The sequence below is a fragment of the Rana temporaria genome, chromosome 4, assembly GCF_905171775.1.
Source record: "Rana temporaria chromosome 4, aRanTem1.1, whole genome shotgun sequence".
NCBI classification, from domain to species: domain Eukaryota; kingdom Metazoa; phylum Chordata; class Amphibia; order Anura; family Ranidae; genus Rana; species Rana temporaria.
This window is the reverse complement of record NC_053492.1, coordinates 212,111,318-212,137,136: the sequence shown is the minus strand read 5'-3', so window position 1 is coordinate 212,137,136 and position 25,819 is coordinate 212,111,318. Positions and strand designations below refer to the sequence as shown.

The following is a 25,819-nucleotide window of genomic DNA, read 5'->3' as shown; positions in this document are numbered from 1 at the left end:
AGTTGGCTCTAAGATAAACCCCACTTATCAGTAAGCGAGACAGTAATGATTGCAGAGGAGGTTGGAATGTATGTGGGCGATTGTCTTAAGTGCAGCTCTCCAATCAATTTCTGTTACTTGTTTAAAACTTGCACTGAAAAATCAAATATTAGAATGAATAGGTGTGGTGGGAATTACTGATTCACCCAAAGATAAAGCAGTATTGCAGGCAAACAGTAAAATACCCATTTGAGATGCATTTTCTCAACTACTTTGCCTGCCAAATGACTTTTTTCCCAAGTTCCTGGTTCACACCTCTCTGGATAGCCTGAAACATAATAGATGTAGTAAAACAAAAGTATACATCAACGCATACTAAAACTTTTTTGCTTACCTGCCTACTTATTGGACAAAGGCAGAGAGGTGACATAAACACCTGCAGTCAACCCAGGAACTGGTAGCATGACCTATTTGGTTGTTCAGTGTGGCAGGGTTAGTTGAAGTATGATACTGGTGAACAGAATTAAAAAATCCTTACTACAGAATGAACACAGTGTACATGAAAAATCAGCAAAGAAAAAGTATAGTTAGTGAAAAAACCCTACAGACTAAAAAATACCCCTTTCTGATAGCATGAGACAATTCAATTATTTAATGTGCTTACATGGTTTTAAATGGTAAGGTTTCCTTTATAAGCTAGCAAACAATGTGTGTAGAGAAGGTTATGTGACTAAAAGCTGTAAAATTACCTTCACTCGATTAGTGCCACAAATATCTTGAGATATGTGCTCAAGTCCTTCAGATTTATCTGTCTATCTTGAGTGGCAGAGAATCTTCCATCCTAAACCTGCAGGGAAACCTTTGACTCAACTCTGCTAAAAAACCCTTGCAACATTTGTTTCACATAAGCAAGTTGTAGCTGAGTGCTGAGCAAATAGTACATTTTAGGCTATTTTCCTAAAGCCTGGGGGCCAGATTCAGAGAAGAAGTACGCCGGAGTATCTGCTGATACTCCGGCGTACTTTCAAATTTGCTGCGTCGTATCTTTAGTTTGAATCCTCAAACCAAGATACAACGGCTTCTGTCTTCGATCCGACAGGCGTACGGCTTCGTATGCCTTTGGATCGTAGGTGTAATACTTTGGCGCCCGCTGGGTGGAGTTTGCGTCGTTTTCCGCGTCGGGTATGCTAATTAGCTGTTTACGGCGATTCACAAGGTATGCACGGCCGTCGCATTCTCTCACGTCGTCGCTAGTCGGCTTTTCCCGGCGTATAGTTAAAGCTGGTATTTCGTGGCCTATCTTTAGACTTGCCATGTTAATGTATGGCGGTCATTCCCGCATCGAATTTCAATTTTTTTTGCGCAAGTCGTCTGTGAATAGGAAAGGACGTAACTCACGTCGACGTTCAAAAAATGACGTCGGTGCAACGTCATTTCGCGCAAAGCACGGCGGGAAATTTCAAAACGGAGCATGCGCAGTACGTTCGGCACGGGAACGCGCCTAATTTAAATGATACACGCCCCATTTGCAGGGGTTAATACAGCCGTTTGACCTGTTTTATGCACTGATCAAGAGTGTTGACTATGCCCAAACTTTACACCCAACTTCTCAATAGCTGTTCTATAGCTTCCATATAAATAAATGACGGGCAGATGAATGAAATGTCTGCCACCTCCATTTATAGATCAATTTTCACTGATGGAAGATATAGTACAGCTTCTCTAAATGGAGGAGAGGGGCGGTAAGGGTGGGCATAGTCTGCTCTTTTGCCGAGTGTCTATGACAGATCCAGTAATTACCTTAACCCCAACAGCATTGGAAGATTACTGCTACAGGGGGGGGGGGGGCAGATGACATATTTAAACTAAGACAACGTCTGTGCTTATTTTGTTTTCACCAAGTTTAAACTTTAATCACCACCCCCTTAAATAAAAAAAATAAAAAAATTAAACATTTTGTTTGAATCATGCTCTAACATACAGTCACAGTTAGTTTAAACTAAATGTGTAATGTCTACAATTGAATATAAATGTAAGAATTTGTGTGTAATTACATATGTCTTTTCTTTTACAGGGCAAAACTGTGGTGGTTTAGTCCAGGGTCCTAATGGTACAATCGAAAGTCCAGGATTTCCACACGGGTATCCAAATTATGCAAACTGTACATGGATAATAATCACTGGGGAAAGAAACAGGATACAACTTTCATTTCACATTTTTGCTCTGGAGGAAGATTTTGACATTCTATCAGTATACGATGGACAGCCACAACAAGGAAATTTAAAAGTCAGGTAGGACGTCATATTTTTCATAAAAATCTGACTCTTATTTAAGTGTTTCAGATCAGACAGCAAACCTTTTGATTGTTTAAATACAATAAGGAGTGTAGTACTATGTACTTCAAGGAAGTCTACAGCACATGAAATATGTTGCACAAAAATACATATTATGTATTGTACTTGCAAACATCTTCTATAGTTTTCAATTGCTTTTCTGTGCATTCGGGAAGTCACTGGAAATTGTTTGCCCCCCTGTTACCAAGGCTTTGCAGTGTGCAGGTTATCTTTGGTAAAGCACAGGGCATTCTTAGAATGCAAACTGTAATACTATTTGGGTCATTCATATTTGCTGTATTGTTTATATATATACTTTTTTTTTTACTATGTTTTTACCTCTGTTTGTACCATTGTACATATTCAATAAACACAACTGTTAAAAAAAAAAAAAAAAAAAAAACATATAGTTTGTAGGTCCACCAGGGAGTGGGGCATCTCCAAAATTTAGACAGAATTCATTGACATTTGTACAGTATATACCCAGTATTAAAGTATTAAGTATCTCAAAACCCACAGAAGTTTCCTAAGGTATTATGAAAGGTACTATTTGCTGATATACTTGACATGTTTTCTTTAAGGGTTGTATTTAAAAAAAACACTCATAGCAATTCATATTGTGAAACTGCATTTACATTTGTTTTATGCAAATGGTCCAAAGAATGTTGATGTTACAGTCTCACCTCTCCACCTCCTCCAATTAGAGAAAGCTTTGCATTCACTGAGACAATGGAAAGTGCCTCTAAATGGTGGCTGTTCTGAGAAAGTGATCTCCTATGTTCACTAAGTGGCAGGGTACCCACTTTGCACAGTATCTGGAAGGTAGAAGTGACCGCTGTAGTAGTAGCTTCTGCAGAGATCTCACAGGTTTGGCAAATCTATACTTAAAAGCTAGAGCAGGGGTGGGCAATTATTTTTTCGATGGGGCCACATGAGAAACAAAAAATATTTTGGAGGGCCGGGCCAAAAGGCTAAACTCAATACTGCATAAAATCAATTGTATTTCTTTATAAAAAGCAGTAAATATCATTGTTGGACAACTGGTACGAGTACTTGTTATAGACATGGCACAGGAGGGGGACAGAGGCTGGGGACATGGCACAGGAGGGGGACAGAGGCTGGGGACATGACACAGGAGGGGGACAGAGGCTGGGGACATGACACAGGAGGGGGACAGAGGCTGGGGACATGACACAGGACGGGGACAGAGGCTGGGGACATGACACAGGAGGGGGACAGAGGCTGGGGACATGACACAGGAGGGGGACAGAGGCTGGGGACATGACACAGGAGGGGGACAGAGGCTGGGGACATGACACAGGAGGGGGACAGATGCTGGGGACATGACACAGGAGGGGGACAGACGCTGGGGACATGACACAGGAGAGGGACAGACGCTGGGGACATGACACAGGAAGGGGACAGACGCTGGGGACATGACACAGGAGGGGGACAGAGGCTGGGGACATGGCACAGAGGCTGCAAATAAATCATATCACTTCTTCACATCATCAGTATGCTGTGTCTTCCTCCTGTGCCCCTTTCACCTCTCCACAGATCTGACCTGTGGAGAGGTGAAAGGGGCACAGGAGGAGGACACAGCATACTGATGATGTCTAGGTAGAATAGCACTTCACACTCTGCTGCTGGACTGAGGAGGACTCAGCAGACAAGGCCAGGGCAGTGGGACTGAGGGCAGGCAGCAGGCGTCGCGAGGAGTCCTACTCCAACGAAGAGAGTGGAGACCAGGGTCCACTCCAGGTCCGGGCACCAGCATGGCGGCTGGCCGACTGCTACAGTCAGTCAGTCGGGCGGGCAGAGCAGGCCGGCAGGCGCACTGGTCGGTCTCCGTCTGCCTTCACTCAGTCCACTCCGTCACAGTGGGGGTGCGTCTGCAGTGTGTCCACTACATCTGCTGCTGTGTGCTATCCCGCCGGTGCCGCTCTCCACAGAGTCCACACATTCTACGATGTTCCTCAGTTTCCCCGCGCTGCTCTTTTGAATAGGCTGGCAGCAGTGTTGTTAGCGCGAAAATGCGCTTTGATAATTGGCTGCGCGGCGGGTGGTGGTGGGCTGGGCGGTCAGAGAGGGCGAGGCTATGCATAATGTAGGAGGACTAGACGCTGCCTGCGCTGCGGCTCACATTCAGATCTTTTTACGGGCACATTTCCCTTATTACGGACTTTTACGAACAGGGAAAAAGTGCCTTTTATTTACGTACTGTCCGTAATTCTACGGATGGTTGACAAGTGGCAACACTGCCCGGGGGCCGGATTAAAAGGTCCGCGGGCCATAGTTTGCCCAGGTCTGAGCTAGACCGATGTAAAAATTCATGCCTAAATTTCAGCTTTATTACCACCTAGTGGCCAAATACAGATACATTCCACCAGTACAGAAATCAGACTAATAAAATGTGTTTTTGCCCCCTTTACCCAGAACAAATGTGCATATACTTTCAATCAATGAATTGCTATAAAAAAATAAATAAATACACGCTTACATGTATGTTACAGTTTTGATCGTCTATAGACAACAATGCGAAAATATCCTTATTTGTATAGGAACGTAGCTGAAATTTTGAATGACAGTAGCATAGTAATCTTTAACACTGATACGTAAATGTACTTACAATTAAACCAAACAGCTAATGAATACATTTGTATGAGAATATTGTAACAATATGCTGTATAAGCTTGGATGTGGCCATGGACCATCCTGTTTCCTGAATCCCAAATAATGCCAGTTACCTTAGCCTTTAATCTGTAATTCTGTATGTTTTAAAAGTCATTGTTTCATCAAAGTTTTACAGACATTTTGGCTTTTTTTTCCCTACTTGAGCATAATTTGGGATATCTGTTACTATGATTTTTTTTTTTTTTTGCAATGAATGAAAAATTATATAAACCAAGGGCATAATGGTGTTCTTCCTGGCTAATTTCAGCAATTGATTTAAAGCTGATCTCCAGGTAAATGTCTGAAAACATAGAGAAAATACATATACAAGGCGATTTTGTATAAGAGGCGATCTACTTGCCAAAAGACATTTCCCCTACAGGAAAGGGGACCTGAAATTTCACAGGTTCCCCCTGTGACAGAATGGTAACAGAATAAGCAGCACACTGATAAGCTCACCCTCCCCGTTCCTTGGTTTTATCTTCATTGCAACATACTTCCTGATACTTATAAATTATTCAGACTATGAATCATTAATCAATATTTTTTTACTACAGACTTTTAGCCTTGTATCATGCTTTTCTGGCAGCGGTGGTACTGAGGGTGTGGCAGCAGTGTATTTGGGGGTGGCAGCGGTGGTGCCCTCCTCTCCCACCACTACCACCTCTGCCTCTTACTGATATCATCCCTACCCCCCCATCACCTCTGTTGTAGAAGTTATGGTGGGGTAGGGATGGGATCAGTAAGAAGCAGAGGTGGTGGGGGTTGGGATGGACCGATTGCACTGCATTTCGTCATTTAGTTTCGTCACCATGCCTCTAGGGATGCCTTTCCTCATGGGGAGAGCCCCTCCCCTTCACTCGATTGGTGTCAGCTGACTTCATTTTTCAGTGTCCGCCCCACCTCCCTACATTTTCTCTCTGGATAGGTGGGGCGGGATGGGGCAGTCCAGAGTCTCTCAGCCTGTCTTCGTTCCTCCGTGAGGAGGCTTTCGACCGTGTGCCTCCCGGTACCATAGCACAGCCATAATGGCAGGCCCCTCACACTGGCAGACAGGCGGGCGACGGGCCCCCCTGAAGTGGCTGAACTGCAGGGCCCAGTGGCAAGTGTGACTGCTGCGACTCTGATAATTCCGTCACTGGCCAAATCGAAGTATATAATATCTACAGACAATTTATTTCTACGTTTCTGCTTACTACCTTATAAAAATAAATCCGTTTTGTTCAACAACATCAGTCTTTTTGTAAACCTATGCTGACTATTGCTTATAAAATATATAATATATAATGTGTGTTTATTTATTTATTGTTTTTTAAAGCTTTTCTGTGTACACTTTTATAAAACTCTCAAGTATCTTCCAACTTAGACAAGTTAAAGGGGTTGTAAAGGTTAATTTTTTATTTTTTAAATAGGTTACTTTAAGCTAGTGCATTGTTGGTTCACTTACCTTCTCCTTCCATTTCCCTTCTAAATGTTTTTTTTTCTTTGTTTTCTTTGTCTGAATTTCTCACTTCCTGTTCCTCCTCAGTAAGGTGTTCAGTAAGCTGTTCTAAATGACTTTCCACCGCTCGGATGATGGTGGAAAGCTTACTGAGGAGAAACAGGAAGTGAGAAATTCAAACAAAGAAAAAAAACATTTAGAAGGGAAATCGAAGGAAAAGGTAAGTGAACCCACAATGCACTAGCTTAAAGGAACCTATTTAAAAAATAAAAAATTAACCTTTACAACCCCTTTAAAATAAACAGTCTGTAGTTACTGGGTAAATACTGTGATCCTTTTTTAACTATAGACACCACATTAACCAATCCAGTGGTACAAAGTCAGCCATTAAGGTGCCTCTAAAAAATTTGAAACAGTGGCTTGGAAGTACCAGAGATCAACTCTTTGAGGACATGTGGGTGTAAGCTATCTGGTCCATGTGCCTGTTCACCTTTATTTGTCTAAATGTTTCTGTACTATATAACTTTTGAGTCATTGTAGTTCATTTGGGGCTATGTCAATACTATCCTTATGTACTTGAGCACCCCCATTTTCCTTTGTATACACAGAACTAAAGAAGGTATAAATTTGACCTCTCTTTGGGGTCAATTCACAAAGCTTTACCGCATGAGATAAGGGTATCATTTCACTATTTTGCATACATTATCGCATGCGGTGAGCAAATAAAAAGCTCTTAAGTCCAATTCACAAATGGACCAGTGCGATAAAAAGCATGCAATTACCACCAGGGTTTAGCTGGTGGTATCACATGCAGTATTTATCAAACAGCCTGGGGGTCATGGGACAAATATCTGGCTGCTAAGCAGTGGGCCGGGAAGCCAGCCGCTGCATCCTTAACAACCAATGACTCATCAGCTGTCAATGGACTTCCCCGCTCACAGCCGATTGCAAAAAAAAGCCAACAATTAAAATTATTTAAGAAAACAGCGTGGGCCCCCCCAACAGTGCCTTCAGGTCTGTTATGGTTTTAAGGGGAACTCCATACTAAAAAAAACAATGTAGGTTCCCCCCAAAATCGATACCAGACACTTATCCGTGCATGCAGCCTGGCAGGTCAGAAAAGGGAGGGGACGAGCAAGCATCCCCCCTGAACCATACCAGGCCCCATGCCCTTAACATCAGGGCTGGGTGTTTTAAGACATGGGGCTCTGCCCCCACCCCAAAGCATCTTGTCCCCATGTTGATGGGCAAGGGCCTCTTCCCAACAACGTTGGACTGTGGTTGCCGGGGTCTGCGAGCAGGGGGCTTATTGGAATCTGGAAGCCTACTATAACAAGGGGTCCCCTAGATCCCAGCCCCCCTATGTGAATGAGTATGGGGTACATTGACCAAAAAAAGATGTGTATGGTTTCAAAACACAAGAGACAGTTTTTCACAAGTCCTTTATTAAAAATGTGGTCTTTTTCCTCCTGGGTTTCTTCTCCCTCCGGTGTTTCTTCTCCATCTATTTTTTCTGGTGGTTCCTTCTTCCTCCGGTGTTTCTTTTCCCTCTTCTCTCTCTCTCCGTGGTTTCTTTTTCCTCCGCTGTCCATCTGCTGCCTCTTCTCTCTCTCTGGTGATGACTTTTTCATCCACTACTGCCCAGTAAAAATAAAAACAAGGTCTTCCTCCAATGTTGGCTGCCTCCATTGTATTAGCTGTCTCCATTGTATCGGCTCCCGCTGTCTGCCATTTCTTATATAGCCATGGGGCGTGGACATCCAGTGACATCACCCAGAGACCCTGCCCGGAGGAAGAAGAAACCACCTGAGAGAGAACAGGGAAAATAAACACCGGAGGAAGAAGAAACCACCAGAGAGAAAATAGGGAGAAGAAGCACCGGAGGAAGAAGACACAATTTTTTAATAAAGGACTTGTCAAAAACTCTCTTGTTTATTACTTTTGTACACTTTTTTGGTGAATGAGTAGGGTAATATGTACCCTGATACCCATTCACATAGTTGGGGCAGGATCTGGGGCCCCCTTGTTAAGCCCCCAACTGCAGACCCCGACAGCCACACAACCACAATCCAAGGGTGTTGGAAAGAGGCCCTTGTCCCCATTAACATAGGGACAAGGTGCTTTGGGGCAGGGGGACCCCACTCCCCCATGTTGAGGGCATTTGGCCTGGTATGGTTCAGGAGGGGAGCAGCTTGTTCATCCCCTCCCTATCCTGACCTGCCAGGCTGCATGCTCATATAACAGTCTGGTATGGATTTTGGCATTTCTCTTAAAATCTATACTGGACCGAAAGGGCCTGGTATGGACTGTCAGCTTTTTATTTGCAATCGGCTGTGAGTGGGGAAGCCCGTTGATAGCTGATGAGCCAGCATTTTTTAAGGATGCAGCAGCTGACTTCCCTATTCGCTTCTTAGCAACCAGCTCAATGCGGTAAACTACTGTATTAATTAATGCAGTAATCGACAGAGAGGCGATACACAGGGTTCTGTTCCAAGCAAGGAAACTCATTATGGTTCACTGGAGGGCTGAGGCTCCTCCGACTCTGGCTGAATGGATTAATAATATTGGGCTGGTGCTGAGGATGGAGAAAGTGGTGTATCAACACAGGGGTAATACCCACAAATTTGAGAAATTATGGGCAAAGTGGTTGGATGTGCCAGGTCTAGCCCCGGTAGACCTTGTGATGGATAGACTTTTGGGCATTAATGTGGGGTGAGATGGGGACGGTGCTACTTTGCGGGATGGTGATGTTTGAAAAGGTTTGGGGGGAGGGGGCCCTACCTCCTGCATATAAATACTTACCGAGTACGGGATGTCTTAATCTATGTTGCTATTTTGTCCCCGCAATGTTAAGGGGACCTTGTATACTTTGTACCTCTGCAAACTAAATAAAACTTTGTTGGATTAAAAAAAAAAAAAAATTAATGCAGTAATCACCGCTAAATCTAACAAATACCACATGCAGTATTTAACAAATTCTTAGTGAATTGAACACTTGCACAATTGTTACTGCATGCAGTATTTAGGAATGTTTTACTTTTATTGTTTAATTTTAAGCATTATTAAAATCACTGCTCCCGAAAACTGCAGTTTTTAAAAAACTTTTTTTGCATTGATGCATGTCCCCTGGGGCAAGACCCAGGTACCCAAACACTTTTTATGACAATAACTTGCATATTAACCTTTAAAATTATCACTTTTGATTTTTCATGTTCGTGTTCCATAGACTTTAATGGTGTTCGCATGTTCGAACTAATTTTTTGCCTGTTAGCATGTTCTGCTGCGAACTGAACCGGGGGGTGTTCGGCTCATCCCTAGTACTGACCACTCCCCAGAAACATCTTTTCCTGCTTGTGTGATTGGCTCCATTTTCCCAGAAGTCTGCCTAAAATACAAGTCACATTTCAGGCATCCCCTGCAACAAAAATTGGAGAGATAATTTCAATAGGAACACATCTAAAGGGATGCAGACATAGCTGATTTCCTTATTAGTGCTCTGCATCTGCACAGCTTACAGTTAATTATAAAACCACTCCTATTAGACCCACTCAGAACAGAGGCACAAAGAAACACACAGGGATTTCTTCAGAATAACAAAAGGTAAGAATCGGCAACACAGTTTGTTATAATCCCTGCAAGATACATAGATTACCCAGAGGGGATTGTTTTTTTTTCTCGACAAAAGTAGAGTTGTGCTTTAACTTTGAAGTTTGCACACACATATGCTGTTCCATCCATAATGCTTCTCCATCAGTCTCCATCAGCAAAATCCTCTTCCACACTTGCTTTGAGATCACTTCTTCTTTTTAGTTTACCCTGTGTCTCTGAAAGAGAGCAAACCCTGGAATATTAATAGCCCAGTCATGTGTAGAATGAAGCCAAAATTCAGTAATACCAATTAAATCATAGTTCTCTTCAGACTGTGATAAGAACGCTCCACACAATTATTTCCTGTGGTAATTCTGACATAGATACTACCATTTTCTCTTAATCTGGGTATACATGCAGCTAAAATCAACCATTGCAGCAGGAACATGACAAATTTCAGTACATGTATACTAATGTCTGTTCAATAAAAGATAGCTTCTAATGACCGGCTTCTGCTGTACAGTCATGAAAGAAAACCAGCATTCAATCAGAGTTTGCAGCCAATAGCTGCAGCACTGATCTGTGTATTCTGATGTGGAAAGAAGTCCCTCCTGTTGGAATGAAATAGAACAGCAGGGGAAATCCCTGTATAAAAATTGCTTGTGTTGATGCATGGATCTGTAAGTTTTTTTTATTTTTTAATTTAACTGACTCAAACTCACAGTATATACCCTGATTAACTTTTCAAGTATGATTTCACTCTGTTGGCAGTGATATGTGCAGTAATAGCACAACTTGCCTCTGAGACCTCTCTTTTTATCTCTCTAATGTTTGCCCAATTTTTTTTAGTGATATACTTGCTGGCTGGTTGATCAAAAAAAAAAAAGGTTCATCTATGGCCAGCCTAAGCCTCATGTCCCCACGTGACACTGTTTAGTAGCTTGGTGAATTAACTACTCTGGAGCTGACCATTACATCATGGGAGAAAGAGGAGCAGGTCATATAGTCTCATACACCTGGTGACATGAATAGGAAAAGTAGCAGTTTTAATGTAAGCAAAAGTAAGTGCTAAGGAAAGGTTCAGCTGAGCAGTCAGCAAAATTGCAAGAACATTATCGAAAATAAGTGGAAAGCATTAGAAAAAAGTAAAAAAAAAAAAGTCTCAGAGCCAGGAGAGAGAAGAGCTGTAGCCAACTGACAGAGATTATGGAATGAAACATGGTTGATAGAGGCATCAGGAGAATAAGCTGGCTGGGCATAATATGGTCTATGCCAACCTGTTGCCCATCACTCAAATAGTTAAAACCCAACTTTTTATCCTAAAGGAAGCTAAAAAGTACATCTGTACCTTATTTATATTCAGTGTTTTTTAATACAAGCATTCAACCACAATTTTGAAGATTGCAAACCTATATGTTCTAATAACGTCTTTACTTCTGCTTAAAGATTCACAAATTAATACATGGTCAAAATATTTTGTATAACCTATATACAATGATGCACATGTTGTTTCACCAAATATCCATATAATTTGAATGAGTTATGAGTTATGGGTTTATGCTGGGCAAGCTTAAAAGTGTCTATTATTTTGCATGCTAGCACAACTCTAAGGCGTAAAATGTTTTATGTTTAAACAAATATTGGAGGCTGAATATAAAACATGTTACTGTGCATACATTAACATATATTAAAGTGCCCATATCTCAATAAAATATTCCACTGAGGAACAATATCAATGAGCTCTGGGTAAAGCATGTCATTAAAATGCAAGGAATGACTTTCAACATTGATGAATTGTTGTAGAAAGAAAGAAAATCACAGGTGATATTAGTATATGAAATAGATTTTTCATGAACACTTGAAACTTATGTTGACACCAATTTTGCCAAGTTCAGCAAATGGTGCAAATTACCAATTTAAGTACGGTAATAATGATATCATCCAGGTACCACCTGTGTTTATCTAGATAAACAATGGTACTTTCAGTCACTGTAAGGTGTCTACATTTACCAATGCTGCCCATTTACAAACATTAGGGCCAATTTACTAAACCATAACACATTTATTTTTCTTTCATAGTGCCCTTTTCACAGTGCCCTACGTTCCTTTTTTTAATAAAAAAAAGTTTTTAGGGCTCATTTACATAAGTTTGCAGTAAAACTCACGTTATTGCAACATGCTACAACACATGTTGCATGCATTGATGAAATATAGTGTGAGTCATTTTAAAATGGCACCTTAGTGCACCCTGCTAATGGATGTGCATTACAGTATGGTGCCAGAAATAGTACACACACCTTTGTTGTTGCGGTTTGGTGCATTAGGGAGCATATTAATGCGCTGCCTTAGCACATTGTAGATTAACACATGGCGTGACGTGTGTTAACACACCATAATATTGTGATTGGGCAGATTTATGAAGTTGTAAATAGTTAAATAACTGTTGAGAAAAATAATCATTACATGCTACCCAATTTTTATTTATGTGAATTTGATGAGAAAATTATTGTAAGATAAAATAACACATATGTTACAAAGACCCATTCATTGAATCTGTTTTTTTTTTGTTTATTTGGATCACACAATACGTTTTCATGGTAGCAGTTTTGTCAGGCAAAAGGTTTTTATCCCTCCAAAAAGGAAAAAAAAATATTTCCCATTGACTTCCACCCTGAAAAGATGCTGTGATCATCAGTTTAATCAGAAAGCTGCAAGCTGCAATTTTCAGATAAAAGATTGCAGACATGAAAAGCACTTGTTTGACATTGTTCTTCTTTTTCACTAAGTTGGAAGCACAGTGGGACAGATTTATGTAAACTAGAGCTTGCTATAGAACGTTTGCCTATAAAAATTTATCTAGCTTCAGCTTTTAAAAATAAAAAAACATTGAATCCAGAGTAACATCTCCACTTTTTCTTAAATTTTTGTCAGTTTGACATCAATGTATTATTATTATTCTGACCATTTTATTATACACTAAATTCTATAGTGTAAGATATTATCTTATGTTTATACAGTAAAGGTTTATCCTCATAATCTGTAAACCGCCGTCATGTTTTGCAATGTTTTACAAGGATACATAAAAGCCCTAGCCTATGAATAAATTACAATATAATGTCCCTGTCACAGTCATACAGATACAAACTGGCACAAAGTCAGGCCAATAACAAGAAAAGACATATAATCAACTGGTGTAACAGCTGTGATCAGCTGTGATTGGACAAAGCTGATCACAAGGTAAAGAGCCTACTTCAGAGGCTCTTTACCTCGATCGGAGATGCAGTGTTTCATACTGATGCACCACACCACCGATCGAGGCGCTGTGTGCCCCCGTAGGCGCGCACTAGCGGCTTATCCTACTGGATGTCATATGACATCCAGTCAGGATAATACAACCACTTTCAGGCCATCATTTTTCTTTATGGCGAGCGGGAAGTGGTTAAAGACACTCCAAAAGCAGTGCGTTTGCTGCACTGGCTTGCATAGTATAGTAATACCATTCGATCTGGTAGCTGTGAGTTTTGGTTTGGTCTGGTGCAGTTTCAGCTCATTCAAATGAAGGGGTTGAAACTGCACTGCACCCAGATCGCATATGAATCGCACAGGAACGTACAGAGCATTCCTGTGCGATTCATGGTGTGAACCAGCCCTAAAGCAGATTATGAGTACATAACCAGTGAAATAAAATTCTGCTCAAATCTGTCCTCTGGGATCAAGTTAGTCCTCTACTTGCTTTTGCTACCTTGTTTCTCATACAGCATAGAGAAGTGATTCTAAGAGGTCACATCCCGCATGTCAAACCACCTTGGCCCTACCTGTTAGTCATGTGCAATCTTTCTCTACATATATCAGCAGAAATAGAAAAGAGTGCTTAGCTGTAAACTTTTGAGTTTGCATATCAGCAACATCACTGTTGAATCAGTTTTTGTATTTTGCTGTTTTGGTAAATACATGTTTCATGATATTAAGAATTAAATGCATTTAACGTATTTTTAAAGGCTGAAGGTGTTTTACCCTCATGCATGCCCCGCCTCAAATACCTACATGAGCCCAATCTCAATCCAACAATGTGCACAAGTGCGGCTGCTCTTCCGGCTATCACCTTTCACATTGGCTTAGACACAGCAGCCGGAGCGATTGGCTCCCACTGCTGTGAAACAGCCAGTACAGAGGGATCGGGGCGGGCTAAACCACCTGTCCGATGTAAAATAGGGTCACCATCCGTTGAGATTTAGTAGACAGGATCAGATCAGATGGCAGGGGGTGTCAGCGAACATGTCACCGCTGACATCTGCTGCCCCATAGGCGTGAATGTAGTGTCCGATCGGGTCCGCTTGAAAAACTGACAGGTGGACCTGATCTGACAACCCGTGTGAAAGGGCCCTATGGAAAAAAGAATAACAAATAATCAAACCTTTGCACATGTTTATGTTTATGGATGTTCTCACTAGATGTTCTATTTAATGATAACTTAAAAGGCTAAGGCCGCGTACACATGGTCGGTCCATCCGATGAGAACGGTCCGATGAAGCTGACTGATGGTCTGATATGCCTACACACCATGAGTTAAAAAAACGATCGAGTCCAACGCAGTGACGTAAAACACAATGACGTGCAGAGAAAAATTAAGTTTAATGCTTCCAAGCATGCGTCGACTTTATTCTGAGCATGTGCGTGTTTTTAACCAATGCTTTTGCATACTAATCATCGGTTTTGACCTAAGTTCTAAAATTTTTGACCGAAGGATAACTGACCGATGGGGCCCACACACGATCGGTTTGGACCGATGAAAAGGTCCTTTAGTCCGTTTTCATCGGTTTGGACCGACCGTGTGTACAGGGCTTAACTTGTATATGGTTCATGTAAATAAACTTCCTCATATAAATGTGGATTCTGAATCAAATTTCTGTGTTTCACATCTCACTGATGTAAAGTCTATGGGCCAGATTCTCAAAGGCGTTACGACGGCGCAACGCCATTTGCGCCATCGTAAGTCCTAATCTGGCCCAGAGTATCTATGCGACTGATTCTTAGAATCAGTTACGCATAGATACCCATTAGATCTGACAGGCGTAAGGCTCTTACGCTGTCAGATCTTGAATGCAAATTTTTTCCCGCCGCTAGGTGTCGCATCGTTGTTTTCCCTGTCGTCTATGCAAATTAGCTAGTTACGCAAGATTCTGGAACGTACGCACGGACGACGCAGTGATTTTACGACATTTCCGTAAGTGTAAACTTGCCCCTGCTATAATGAGGGGCAAGTTTACGTAGGTCCGTCGTATGCCATGTTAAGTATGGCGTCGGGTCAGCGTCGGCTTTTTCCAACGTTTACGTCGTTTTTGTAAGTCGTTCGCGAATACGACTTTACGTCAATGACGCTCACGTCGGCGTCATTGACGTTTTCCGTCGTGAGCTGGAGCATGCGCACTGGGCTATTTCTCTGCCCGGCGCATGCGCAGTTCGATCGGCGCGGGGGTTGCGCTTAATTTAAATACAAGCCGCCCCCTTTGAATTACGCGGCCTTACGCCGGGCCAATTACACTACGCCGACGCAAATTACGGAGCAAGTGCTTGGAGAATACGGCACTTGCTCCAGTAATTTGCGGCGGAGTAGTGTAAATGGCTTACGCTACGCCGCCGCATATTCTACAAGAATCTGGCCCTATGCTTATACAGTGGTAGTTGCAAGATTTTTTTTTTCACACCTAATAGGGTAAGTAACATCAGCCACTGCTGTCCAAGCCACTGTTTTTCATACCTATCTCTAGGGACCTCTAACGGGTCATGTTTTTGTTCAAATCTCTTCATGTTAATCAAAAGAAAAATGATTATAGTGCTTCTCTTAAACTAATTAACACAAGGGTACAAGTGCCTGGAAGTCTGGAAAATATGATCTATTAGTGGTCCCTGAGGAAAGGATTGAGGAACACGGGTCTATGATCTTTAAGCGTACGCAATTTAATTATCAGATTTCATAAACCTCTAGCCTGATACTTGGCATACGAGCAGGCCCGTCGAAACAAGACAGGCAAAGCAACTGCTTGGGGCCCCGAGCTGGCCAGGGGCCCCAGCAGAATGGGCCCTTACTGTGCCGCTGTGCAGCCGCTTAGGGTGCCTATGTCTGTTCCTGGTCCCGGACAGTTTCATTGCGGGACAATACAGGATCCCGGAATGAAATGGAGGACACAGCCTGTCAGCCAGTGCAGCCACTGCATTTCCTGGACTGGTTGCTAGTGCCGCCCTGCTTGGCGTCTAGTAACTAGTGATGTCACACACTATCAGACAGGCCAGGAGCGAAGCCCGCGCTTAGTGCTGCACAACTCTCTGGGGCCCCTCCTTTGGCGCCCAGTGGCATTTAGCAGGGACTGGTCTTCACTCTCCATGTGATCTGAAGTTTTCCCAGGCAGCTGCACACTGGCTGCTAACTTCTCTCTCCCTCCCGCACTCTTTTGGGCATAACAGCAAGTAGAAGAGCCGTGCCGGACTGCCAGTGAGTACACTTGATGTCACAGGGATCCAGCCTGTCCCTGACAGCCGCAGAACAGATGCCTCTGACCCTTCCTACGCATTCCCCCTTCCTCTCCCTGTGCGTGATAATGGAGGTGAAGTCCGCTCCAGCCAGCTACTGTCTCTCTCTGATGTTTTTCCAACCACTGCACGGTGCCTCTCTGATACTCCCCCGTGCTCTCCCCCTCCTCTACTTGGGCTTGATAACAGAGGTCACTGCAATGGCCCCTTTTCAGCCTCACAGACTGCACACCTCCTGTCCCTGCTTTCTCTGCATGTCTGGTTGCTGTGAATCTCCCTCAAACACCACAGTAGAAGAGGGGCACATTTAGGTCTGATTCGCACTGCTGCAATGTCAAACATCACATGTGATTCGCACCTCACTGCTGTGCAAATCTCATGTGATGTTTGTGCGATGCAAATTCAGCCATACAGATTGTATGGCTGAAATCGCATTCGGACCAAACTCACACAGGACCCATTTTTTGGCCCACACCAGAATCGGATCACATGGGTGTTCACACCTATGCCGTTCGATTCCTGTCCAAATTCACAGTTCGCACTGCAATATGCAAAATTTACTGGAGGTGTCATTAACATTGTATTGACACCTCCAGCAGATCGCAAAGGGCAGTGTGAACTGCCTGTGAGTCGTATGCAATGCAGGAACCCATACTGGATTCGCAGGGTTCCTGCATCACTGCAGTGTGAACCGAGCCTAAGAGTACCTGTCTTGCTCAGCAGTAGCCTGGCCTGTCATCAAATTCTGGCCCTGCTACCCGCACCTGCGATTTCTATGGGGAAGCAAGCAGCGAGTACTTCTGGCTCCCTTGCCAGCCTGGCCAACCACAACTCACAAATGGCCGTCAGTAAAACACTTTGGGAAATTGGCTGTGATTCTGAACTGTGCAAGCGCAGTCTGAAGCCAGCTGTTTAGTGAACTGCTGGGCTCAGCCTCAGATTAGGCAGTGGGATGTGGTTTAAATTCACACACCCCACCACACAAGTAGAGACCGAGCCCAGCAGTTCACTAATCGGCTGGCTTCAGACTGCTGCATGCACAGTTCAGAATCACAGACAAGGATTTTTTTCTAAAGTATTTTGTCACCAGCCGCTCATGAGTTGTGACCAGGCTAGGAGGTATTTAACCACCTGAAAACCACACTTCGTGATACGCCCCTGCCCCAAAAATCTGCAAAAAAAGATGTAAAAAACATTTTTTTTGGGGGGGGGGGGGTGTCCCTTAATGGCAGTTTGGAAATGTGGTCACCCTACAGCCACTTCCTATAAGTGATGCAGCCTGTAGCGTGGCCGAGCTCCTCCTCCTAGTTCCTCCTGCAGTCCGTGCGGTACAGGAGATTCAGTGTCCTGTTCCCGGCCGGACTGACAGGAAGTGCTTACTTCCTTTTAGTCCGACCAGGAACAACAAACTGAATCTCCTGGCGTGCGGTATGTGGTAGGGAGGGGGGGTAAAAAGAACATGGGGGAGGGATGCTTATCAGAAGAAGTACTACACGACATTCGGCGGCACTAGCAGCACCCCCCGCTTATCAGAAGAAGTACTACCCAGTTTAATACACTTATCAAATTGATAAAAAAATGCTTGCACAGCGCCCCTAGGCTTGCAAGCAACGACAGAAGAAGTACATCTCTGTGCTCGGCAGCAGCTGCCCCCCCCCCCCGCTTCTCTACACTTAAAACTCAGCGACACCCCATCCCCCGCTTCTTGCTTCAAACGGCCCTGCATACAAGCATTCTGTGACTAATTGTCTGCAATAAAGAAGAGTTTAAATAGATAAAAGTAGCTCTGAGGGTACTATGTCAATGTTTTCAGACTTTTGGTATGAAGAGTACTGTCACAATGTTGTATTGCTCTTAGCATATGCAGCAACACATTACTCTCTACTAGTGAAAAAAAACAAAACACAAACAGGTGTTGCTATTTAAAATCTCTATATTTAAGATTTACTATCTCAAAGATATGATATGGGTTAAATAAGAGTTCTTTTGACCAGAAGTGAAAGCTCCAATATAATAAGCATTTATTAGAGAATTGTTATTAGTCTATCTAATACACCGCACACATTTACAGTCTTAAGCAAAAGAGTAAATATTAGTTTCAAATACAAAGTATGTACATCACACTACAAATATCAAACAGAAAAACATATGACAACGCAAGTATACTGTAAGTGCTGGGAGATGGTCTGATAATTACCTACAATAAGGACTCCTGGGCCCAGGTCATCTCATCTCTGAAACTACTCGCCACCATGATTGGTTACTGTTAGCTCTCTCCTCCCTCCGGGCGTATCTCTTCCAAATATGGCCAATATCTTAATTTACCTCACTAGCCCCCTCCCTACTTGAGTTTAGTGATAATTAGATTTGAAGATAAATTAATTAAACTGAAAGTCGTTAACTTCCCTTGAATGGGGCACTTAGCTATACATGGAACTAGCTGTGGAAATTACCCCTTAAATGGATATTGTTTCCTTAACATGGGACAATACAAACGCCTTTATCTAGCCAATGAAGGCAGCCCTGCATAGACTACAGGTTCAGATGTGATCTCTTCTTGGCTTGTTTGAATACTAAGTTAGGTATCCAGACAGAACAGCTCCACAGCACCTCGTCACCCCGCATTCATGCATATCAAAAGTGAACTGTTAACTAGATTTTCTCAGGACCAGTCTGTCAGCCAAGTTAACCCTTACAGAAACAATATTTCATACACACTACACATTCCTTATCCTAAATTATATATATATATATATATATATATATATATATATATATATATATATATATATATATATATATATATATATATATACACACACACACGAGCGCACGCGCACATATATGTACAACTATTCCCAGTTGCTAATGGAAATTACTCATAAACTCCTCATAAGGCAACTCAGGCTTACATTTATCATGGCTGGGTTTTAAACTGTCTGCATATAAAGTATATGGATAGTCCATATAAAGAGACCATAAGGTTGGTTGAGAAAAATGAATAACATTTTTAATGCAATGGTTTTTATTACATTTTTCAATACGTATTACATAGTACAGTTAAGACTTGTACGTCGTGGAACATGTATCAACAACGTATTACGTTCACCAACATATAGCAAGATTATTAAACAGAAGGCAAAGAATACAATGGATATAAAACACATGTTCGGTCCTCTTCCCTGACGTGACACCCCGTTTAGGATCATTGGTGTCGCATGAGTGAAGAGGGGCTATATAACAAAAATCCATTGTATGGTGCAATTTTCCCGTAAGGGAATTGTCATAGCTAGTAGTCCAAAAAAAAAAAAGGAAAAACAGTAAGTGTCAGCGTGAGTACTATAGTATTGCTCGGTCAGAAAAATGAATAACATTTAAACCCAGCTTAGCTCAAAGTAGCCACTTTGTCCTATCTGACCTTCAGTGCAGATAGTGAAAAATGTATTAACCTTCCACTAGTCATCTCTCTGACAGGATTGGTAAAAATCCTCAATGCTGTAATGAATCTCATGCTACAAAGCAGAGGGAGGAGAAGAGCAGTCATTATGATGCCGTATACATTACATAGGTAAAGTAGATACAAGCTACATGAAAAGGTGAAGTTATTACCAGCTGATACAAAAAAAAAGTTATATGTATAATACTAATATACTAATACCTTTAATACTAATACAGAACAATCTTGGTTCTCAATCATATTTATTATTTCCATTTTGTTGTTTGATTTTGAATGTCTTGCAACTGTATTATAGAGTATTGTTGTTACCATTTCTAAGCCATCAGCTTTTATTCACTGATTATTATTAACTTGTATGCTGAACTGTGCTTTGTGTTTATCTCATTGTATTTTTATTAGATATTACATTTCCTTTGGGAGCAATATTGCATTTCACACCTACTTCATTTTTATCTTCTTTTGTCTTTTGTCTTTTTATCATAGCCTCATGTCCTAGCGATCCATAAAAAACTGGACTAATGTTTTGCCAGTTTGTAAAACAAACAAATGATGGAAAAATGAATTTGAGTTGGCAATCATCTGTACAGGTCATATTTATCCTCTTTGTAAGGCAATTTGGCAATGGAAACAAAATTATTGTAATTACAGACAGATTTACTTCCGTTGTACCTCCCAGATTTCTACTCTCATATTATCCCATGGACACATAAAATCTATATCAGCGTTTGCTGGTTCTGTTCATCAAAAGTGTCTGAAATTAAAGTGTCTGTGTTATGAATAAGAACTAGTCAGACTGCAGCTTTCATTGGACAGTGTGGGCTAGATTCAGATACCTTTATGCGGGCGTAGCGTATCTCATATACGCTACGCCGCCGTAACTTTGAGAGGCGAGTATGGTATTAAGAAAGATTTTGCAGCCGAAGTTACGGCGTAAGCCCGTCTAATTCAAATGTTAAAGCTGTGGACGTGTTTTATGTACATTAAGTGTGACCCCACGTAAATGACGTTTCTAACAAACGGCGCATGCGCCGTCCGTGAACGTATCCCAGTGCGCATGCTCCAAATCACGTCGCAAATAGTCAATGCTTTTGACGTGAACGTAACCCACGGCCAGCACCATTCACGGACGACTTACGCAAATGACGTAAAACGTGAAAAATTTGACGCGGTTCCGACATCCATACTTAACATTGGCTGCGCCATGTTTTTGGTGGTTTATCTTTACGCCTGAAAACGCCTTACGTAAACGGCGTATCTTTACTGTGACGAGCAAGCGTACGTTCGTGAATAGGCGTATGTTGCTAATTTACATATTCTAGGCGTAAATCAGCGTACACGCCCCTAGCGGCCAGCGTAAATAGGCAGTTAAGATACGACGGAGTAGGAGACTTATGCCGGCCGTATCTTAGCAACATTTAAGCGTATCTCAGTTTGAGCATACGCCTAAAGTTGCGATGGCGCGGATTCAGACTTACGACGGCGTATCTACTGATACGCCCGTCGTAAGTCTATATGAATCTGGCCCTATGTGTAAAAAAAAAAAGGAAGGATAAAGAACTTAAATCATGCAACAGACTTGCTTCCAGGCTTCCTATTTTACAGTATTAATATACCAATTCCATTGTAGGTCTACATAATTAACCACTTAAGGACCGAGCCTGTTTTTCAGATTTGGCGTTTACAAGATTAGAACATTTTTTTTGCTAGAAAATTACTTAAAACCCCCAAAAATGATATATATTTTTTTTCTAACACCCTAGAGAATAAAATGGCGGTCATTGCAATACTTTTTGTCACACCATATTTGCGCAGCGGTCTTACAAGCGCACTTTTTTTATAATTTAAAATAAGACATCAGTAAAGTTAGCCTAATGTTTTTATATATTGTGAAAGATAATGTTATGCCGAGTAAAATGATACCCAACATGTCATGCTTCAAAATTGCGCCCGCTCGTGGAAACTTTTACCTGTAAAAATCTCCATAGGCGATGTTTATAAAATGTTATAGGTTGTATCTTTTGAGCTACAGAGGAGGTCTACAGCTAGAATTATTGCTCTCACTCTAATGATCGCGGTGATACCTCACTTGTGTGGTTTGAACCACGGTTATCATTGAAAGGACCGCTCACTGAAAAAATGGATATCTCGGTTGTGGCAGCAGCTGCTGCCGTTACCGAGATATCCATCTTTAAAAAAATGACGAATATATACAGTGAGCGGTCCTTAACCTCCCTGGCGGTATGATTCTGTCTGGAATTACGTACCAAAAGCGGTACAATTATTTTGCAAGGAAATTTGGCGTTTTATACTGTAGGCCTGCAATTCTTAGGAATAACTCATTTAAATCTGACCAAACAAGAGTCTAGTAGACATCCCGGGTATGAATTTTTTTTAAAAACAAAATTATAAATTATAATATAATAAATAATTATAAATAATTATAACAAATAATAATATAATTATAATAAAAATTATTCAATAATGTAATCAACTCAAAATCACTGAAATTTGCTCAGTTGCAGAATTGTCGCTGTCATTTTTTATGACGAATTTCCCCACAAATCGCTATCGCACAATTCTGCAAGTGATTATAATTTATTATCGCTGTTTTCTAGCTGCTCTAAAACCATTTTTGACATAAAGGGACACTTTTGGTTGCTATGGACAATCTACAGTTTGCAGTCATAAAGAACAGTTTTTATTATATAAAAGAACATGTAGGGCACTGGGAAGACCACTAGGGACAATGGGGTGTGTATTTTTTACATACAGTACTGTAATCTATAAGATTACAGTATACTGTATGTAATGTGTTTGTTTAGGGAACGGAGATCGGCGGCACAAGGGGACACTGTGAATCGAGCAAGGTCCCGCTCGCTCACACAGCGGGGATGCATCACAGGATCCAGGGACAAGGTAAGTAACTTGTCTGTGGATGCTGCGAAAGGTAAGCCGCGCCGCTGCACGCTCTGCACATCTACCCCGAGCGTGACTCGGGGATACCGATCCTAGCATAGAAAAACAACCCTGAGTCACGCTCGGGGATACCGCTAAGGGGGTTAAGTGGTTAAACAGCAGCCAAATACTGACAATAATCAGCCAAAAGGGACAAATACTGATAAAACAGAAAATACAGATTTCTGAAGAACATGGCCACATAAAGCTATAATTTAAATTTAAGAGCATGCTCTTAGCAGTTACACAGGGATTGTGCATTGCTTACAGAAAGGATTTAGTTTTGTATCACAAATTGTAATCAGTTTATGGCAGGGTTTTTCAACTCCAGTCGCCCCAACAGGTCATGTTTTCAGGCCTTCCATTATTTTGCACAGGTGATTTGATAATTTTTACTGCCTTAGTAATCACCACAGCCATTTCATCTGAGGGAAATCCTGAAAACATGACCTGTTGGGTCGCCTTGAGGACTGGAGTTCGGAAACACTGGTTTATGGTATATGTCATTTTTGAATACATTTTTTACACAACTAATGCTATGGTGTCTGTTTGTTTTTTGCCCCACCATTTTCAATTTTTTGTTATTTATGGTATTGATAAAAATTTGCAATGGTATAGGTCATGCTTCTTCAAACTTTGTGGATAAATTGCTCCACAGCACCTGCAGACACACAGGTCAGTGAGGGCTTGTTTCAAAAGTTAATTATCTGTTTTTTAGAAACATATACAAATTGTATTTCCTTAAATTGGCCACAGGTTCATTTACAAAACGGAAATCCACCTTGCACTGCAAGTGCACTTGAAATTGCACTGAAAGTGCACTTGGAAGTGCAGTCGCTGTAAATCTGAGGGGTAGATCTGAAATGAGGGGAAGCTCTGCTGATTTTATCATCCAATCATGTGTAAGCTAAAATGCTGTTTTTTATTTTCCTTTATGTCCCCCTCGGATCTACAGCAACTGTACTTTCAAGTGCACTTGTAGTGCAAAGTGGATTTGCCTTTTGTAAATCAACCCCATAATGTAGCCTTGCATCGTAGCAAAATGGAAAGAAGAAATGGCCACTGCCAAAAAAAATCTACTGCTATTTGTCTGACATGTTTCTTTGTTCACTCACCAGCATGCAGACGAAAAACTTGAACATGATCCCTGTCAGCTATATTGTCAGGACATTGTTAGCAATATCCCAGCTACATATCCCAACTAGTTTTGGAATAATAAGTGTCCCATCTGCATTTACCTCTAACTTGTTTTAGGGGACACAAACAAATATTATTTTATATTTCTGAAAAAAAAAGTAGCTGTAACTTTATGATGTTTGTAACAAGAGCAGAATGAAAAAAAAAAAAACAATATATCTCAATGGATTTCTCGCAAAATCTTTTCCAATGCTCACCTAATCCTGTGCTATTTCATACAGGTAGCTTTTAGAGATTTGTACATAATCTTCACTTTTGTGTGAAATCTGTATTTTTCCTGCAAGAGTTTGAACTGTCTTTTTCCTCTGGGAGCTACACTTTAACAAGAGACAATGTACACTGCAAGAAAAAAAAATATGTGAATGCATATATTTATCTTTAGTCTGTAGGCTAAATAAAATCCTGCAAACAATGCTGATATAGAGAACGTAATACAATGTATTTATGTATTTTATGTATACCAATATATTTAGACAGGATAAGAGCAAAAACAATTGGATGGATAATTTTTAACCTTCCTCGTGATTCACAGGTCTATTAATTAAGGGAAAAGATAATAAAATTAAATAGAATAGGAGTCCACTTGATATTGTTAAGATTGGAACTTATGTAAGATAGAAAAGATACTCCTCAATAAGGATTATTTAGCTAGTTTATTTGCTATACATTTTTTCCAGTTCAAATATTTTAAATTACTTGGTAAAAATATATTTATTGCAATCCCCAAACTGATTATGTAAGTACATGCAGGGCTTTTTTTCAGCGGGAACGCGGGGGGGAACGCAGTTCCGGCACCTCTAGCACTGATGTATGCGATGTCAAGGGGTTCTGGGTTGGGCTACAGTGTCTATTGCTGCTGGGGGATCTAGTGTTGCTGGAAGGGATCTATTTTTGCAGGGGAAGGGTCTATTGTTGCTGGGGAGGTATATTTTTGCTGACGGGGCATCTATTGTTGCTGGGGTGGGTCTTATGTTGTTGGGGAGTCAGTTGTTGCCTGGAGGGATCTACTGTTGAGGGAGAATTCTATTGTAGCTGGCTGCTGGATGGTCTATCAATACTGTCTGCGGGAAGATCTTTGGTTGCTGCTGGGGGTCTGTTGTTGCTAGGGGGGTTTATTTGGTTGAGGGTGGTCTATTGTTGCCGGGGGATCTATTGTGGTTGGGGGTCTGTTGTTGTTGGCTGCAGGGGATCTATTTGACTGCTTTTCTTGTTATCATTAACAAATTAAAAGGGGCAGTGGGTTGGGGGTGGGACCAAGAAACAGTGCTCGGAGGTAGGTAGTGGTGAAGACCGGATAACTCCAAAAAAGGAGAGTTCCTGCACCTATTCACTGAGAAAAAAAGCCCTGAGTACATGTATGTGTCTTGTACCTATGTCAAACTAAAGGCTATAACTGAGTAACCTAAAATGTGTTAGAAACATTTTAAAGCCTATTCATTAAGGCTAAGAATAGATTGTAAAGTGTAGTAACCCATATTAACTAATCCAAACTCATCTTCTACTAGTCTGACTTCAATAGGCTGACACGTGATTGTTTAATATGGATTGATGCACTTTCACATCTGACATTTTCTGGTAAGAAAGCTTGTTTCTTACTTTTTCTTAGAAAAAAGTACACATTTATGCTATCATTATCAAATTAAACCACCACTCAATGGGCAAGGGAAG

The 25,819-nt window shown here is 41.5% G+C and overlaps 1 long non-coding RNA gene across 1 annotated transcript; it reads right to left on the bottom strand.

The window, feature by feature from the left end:
* Nucleotides 1-220: 220 nt before the first annotated feature.
* Nucleotides 221-24,521, bottom strand: LOC120936968. Its single transcript, XR_005748656.1, has 3 exons — nucleotides 24,349-24,521; nucleotides 2,034-2,158; nucleotides 221-307 (listed from the first exon to the last, which is right to left on the bottom strand). It is a non-coding gene; the product is annotated as an uncharacterized LOC120936968 (long non-coding RNA).
* Nucleotides 24,522-25,819: the final 1,298 nt, after the last annotated feature.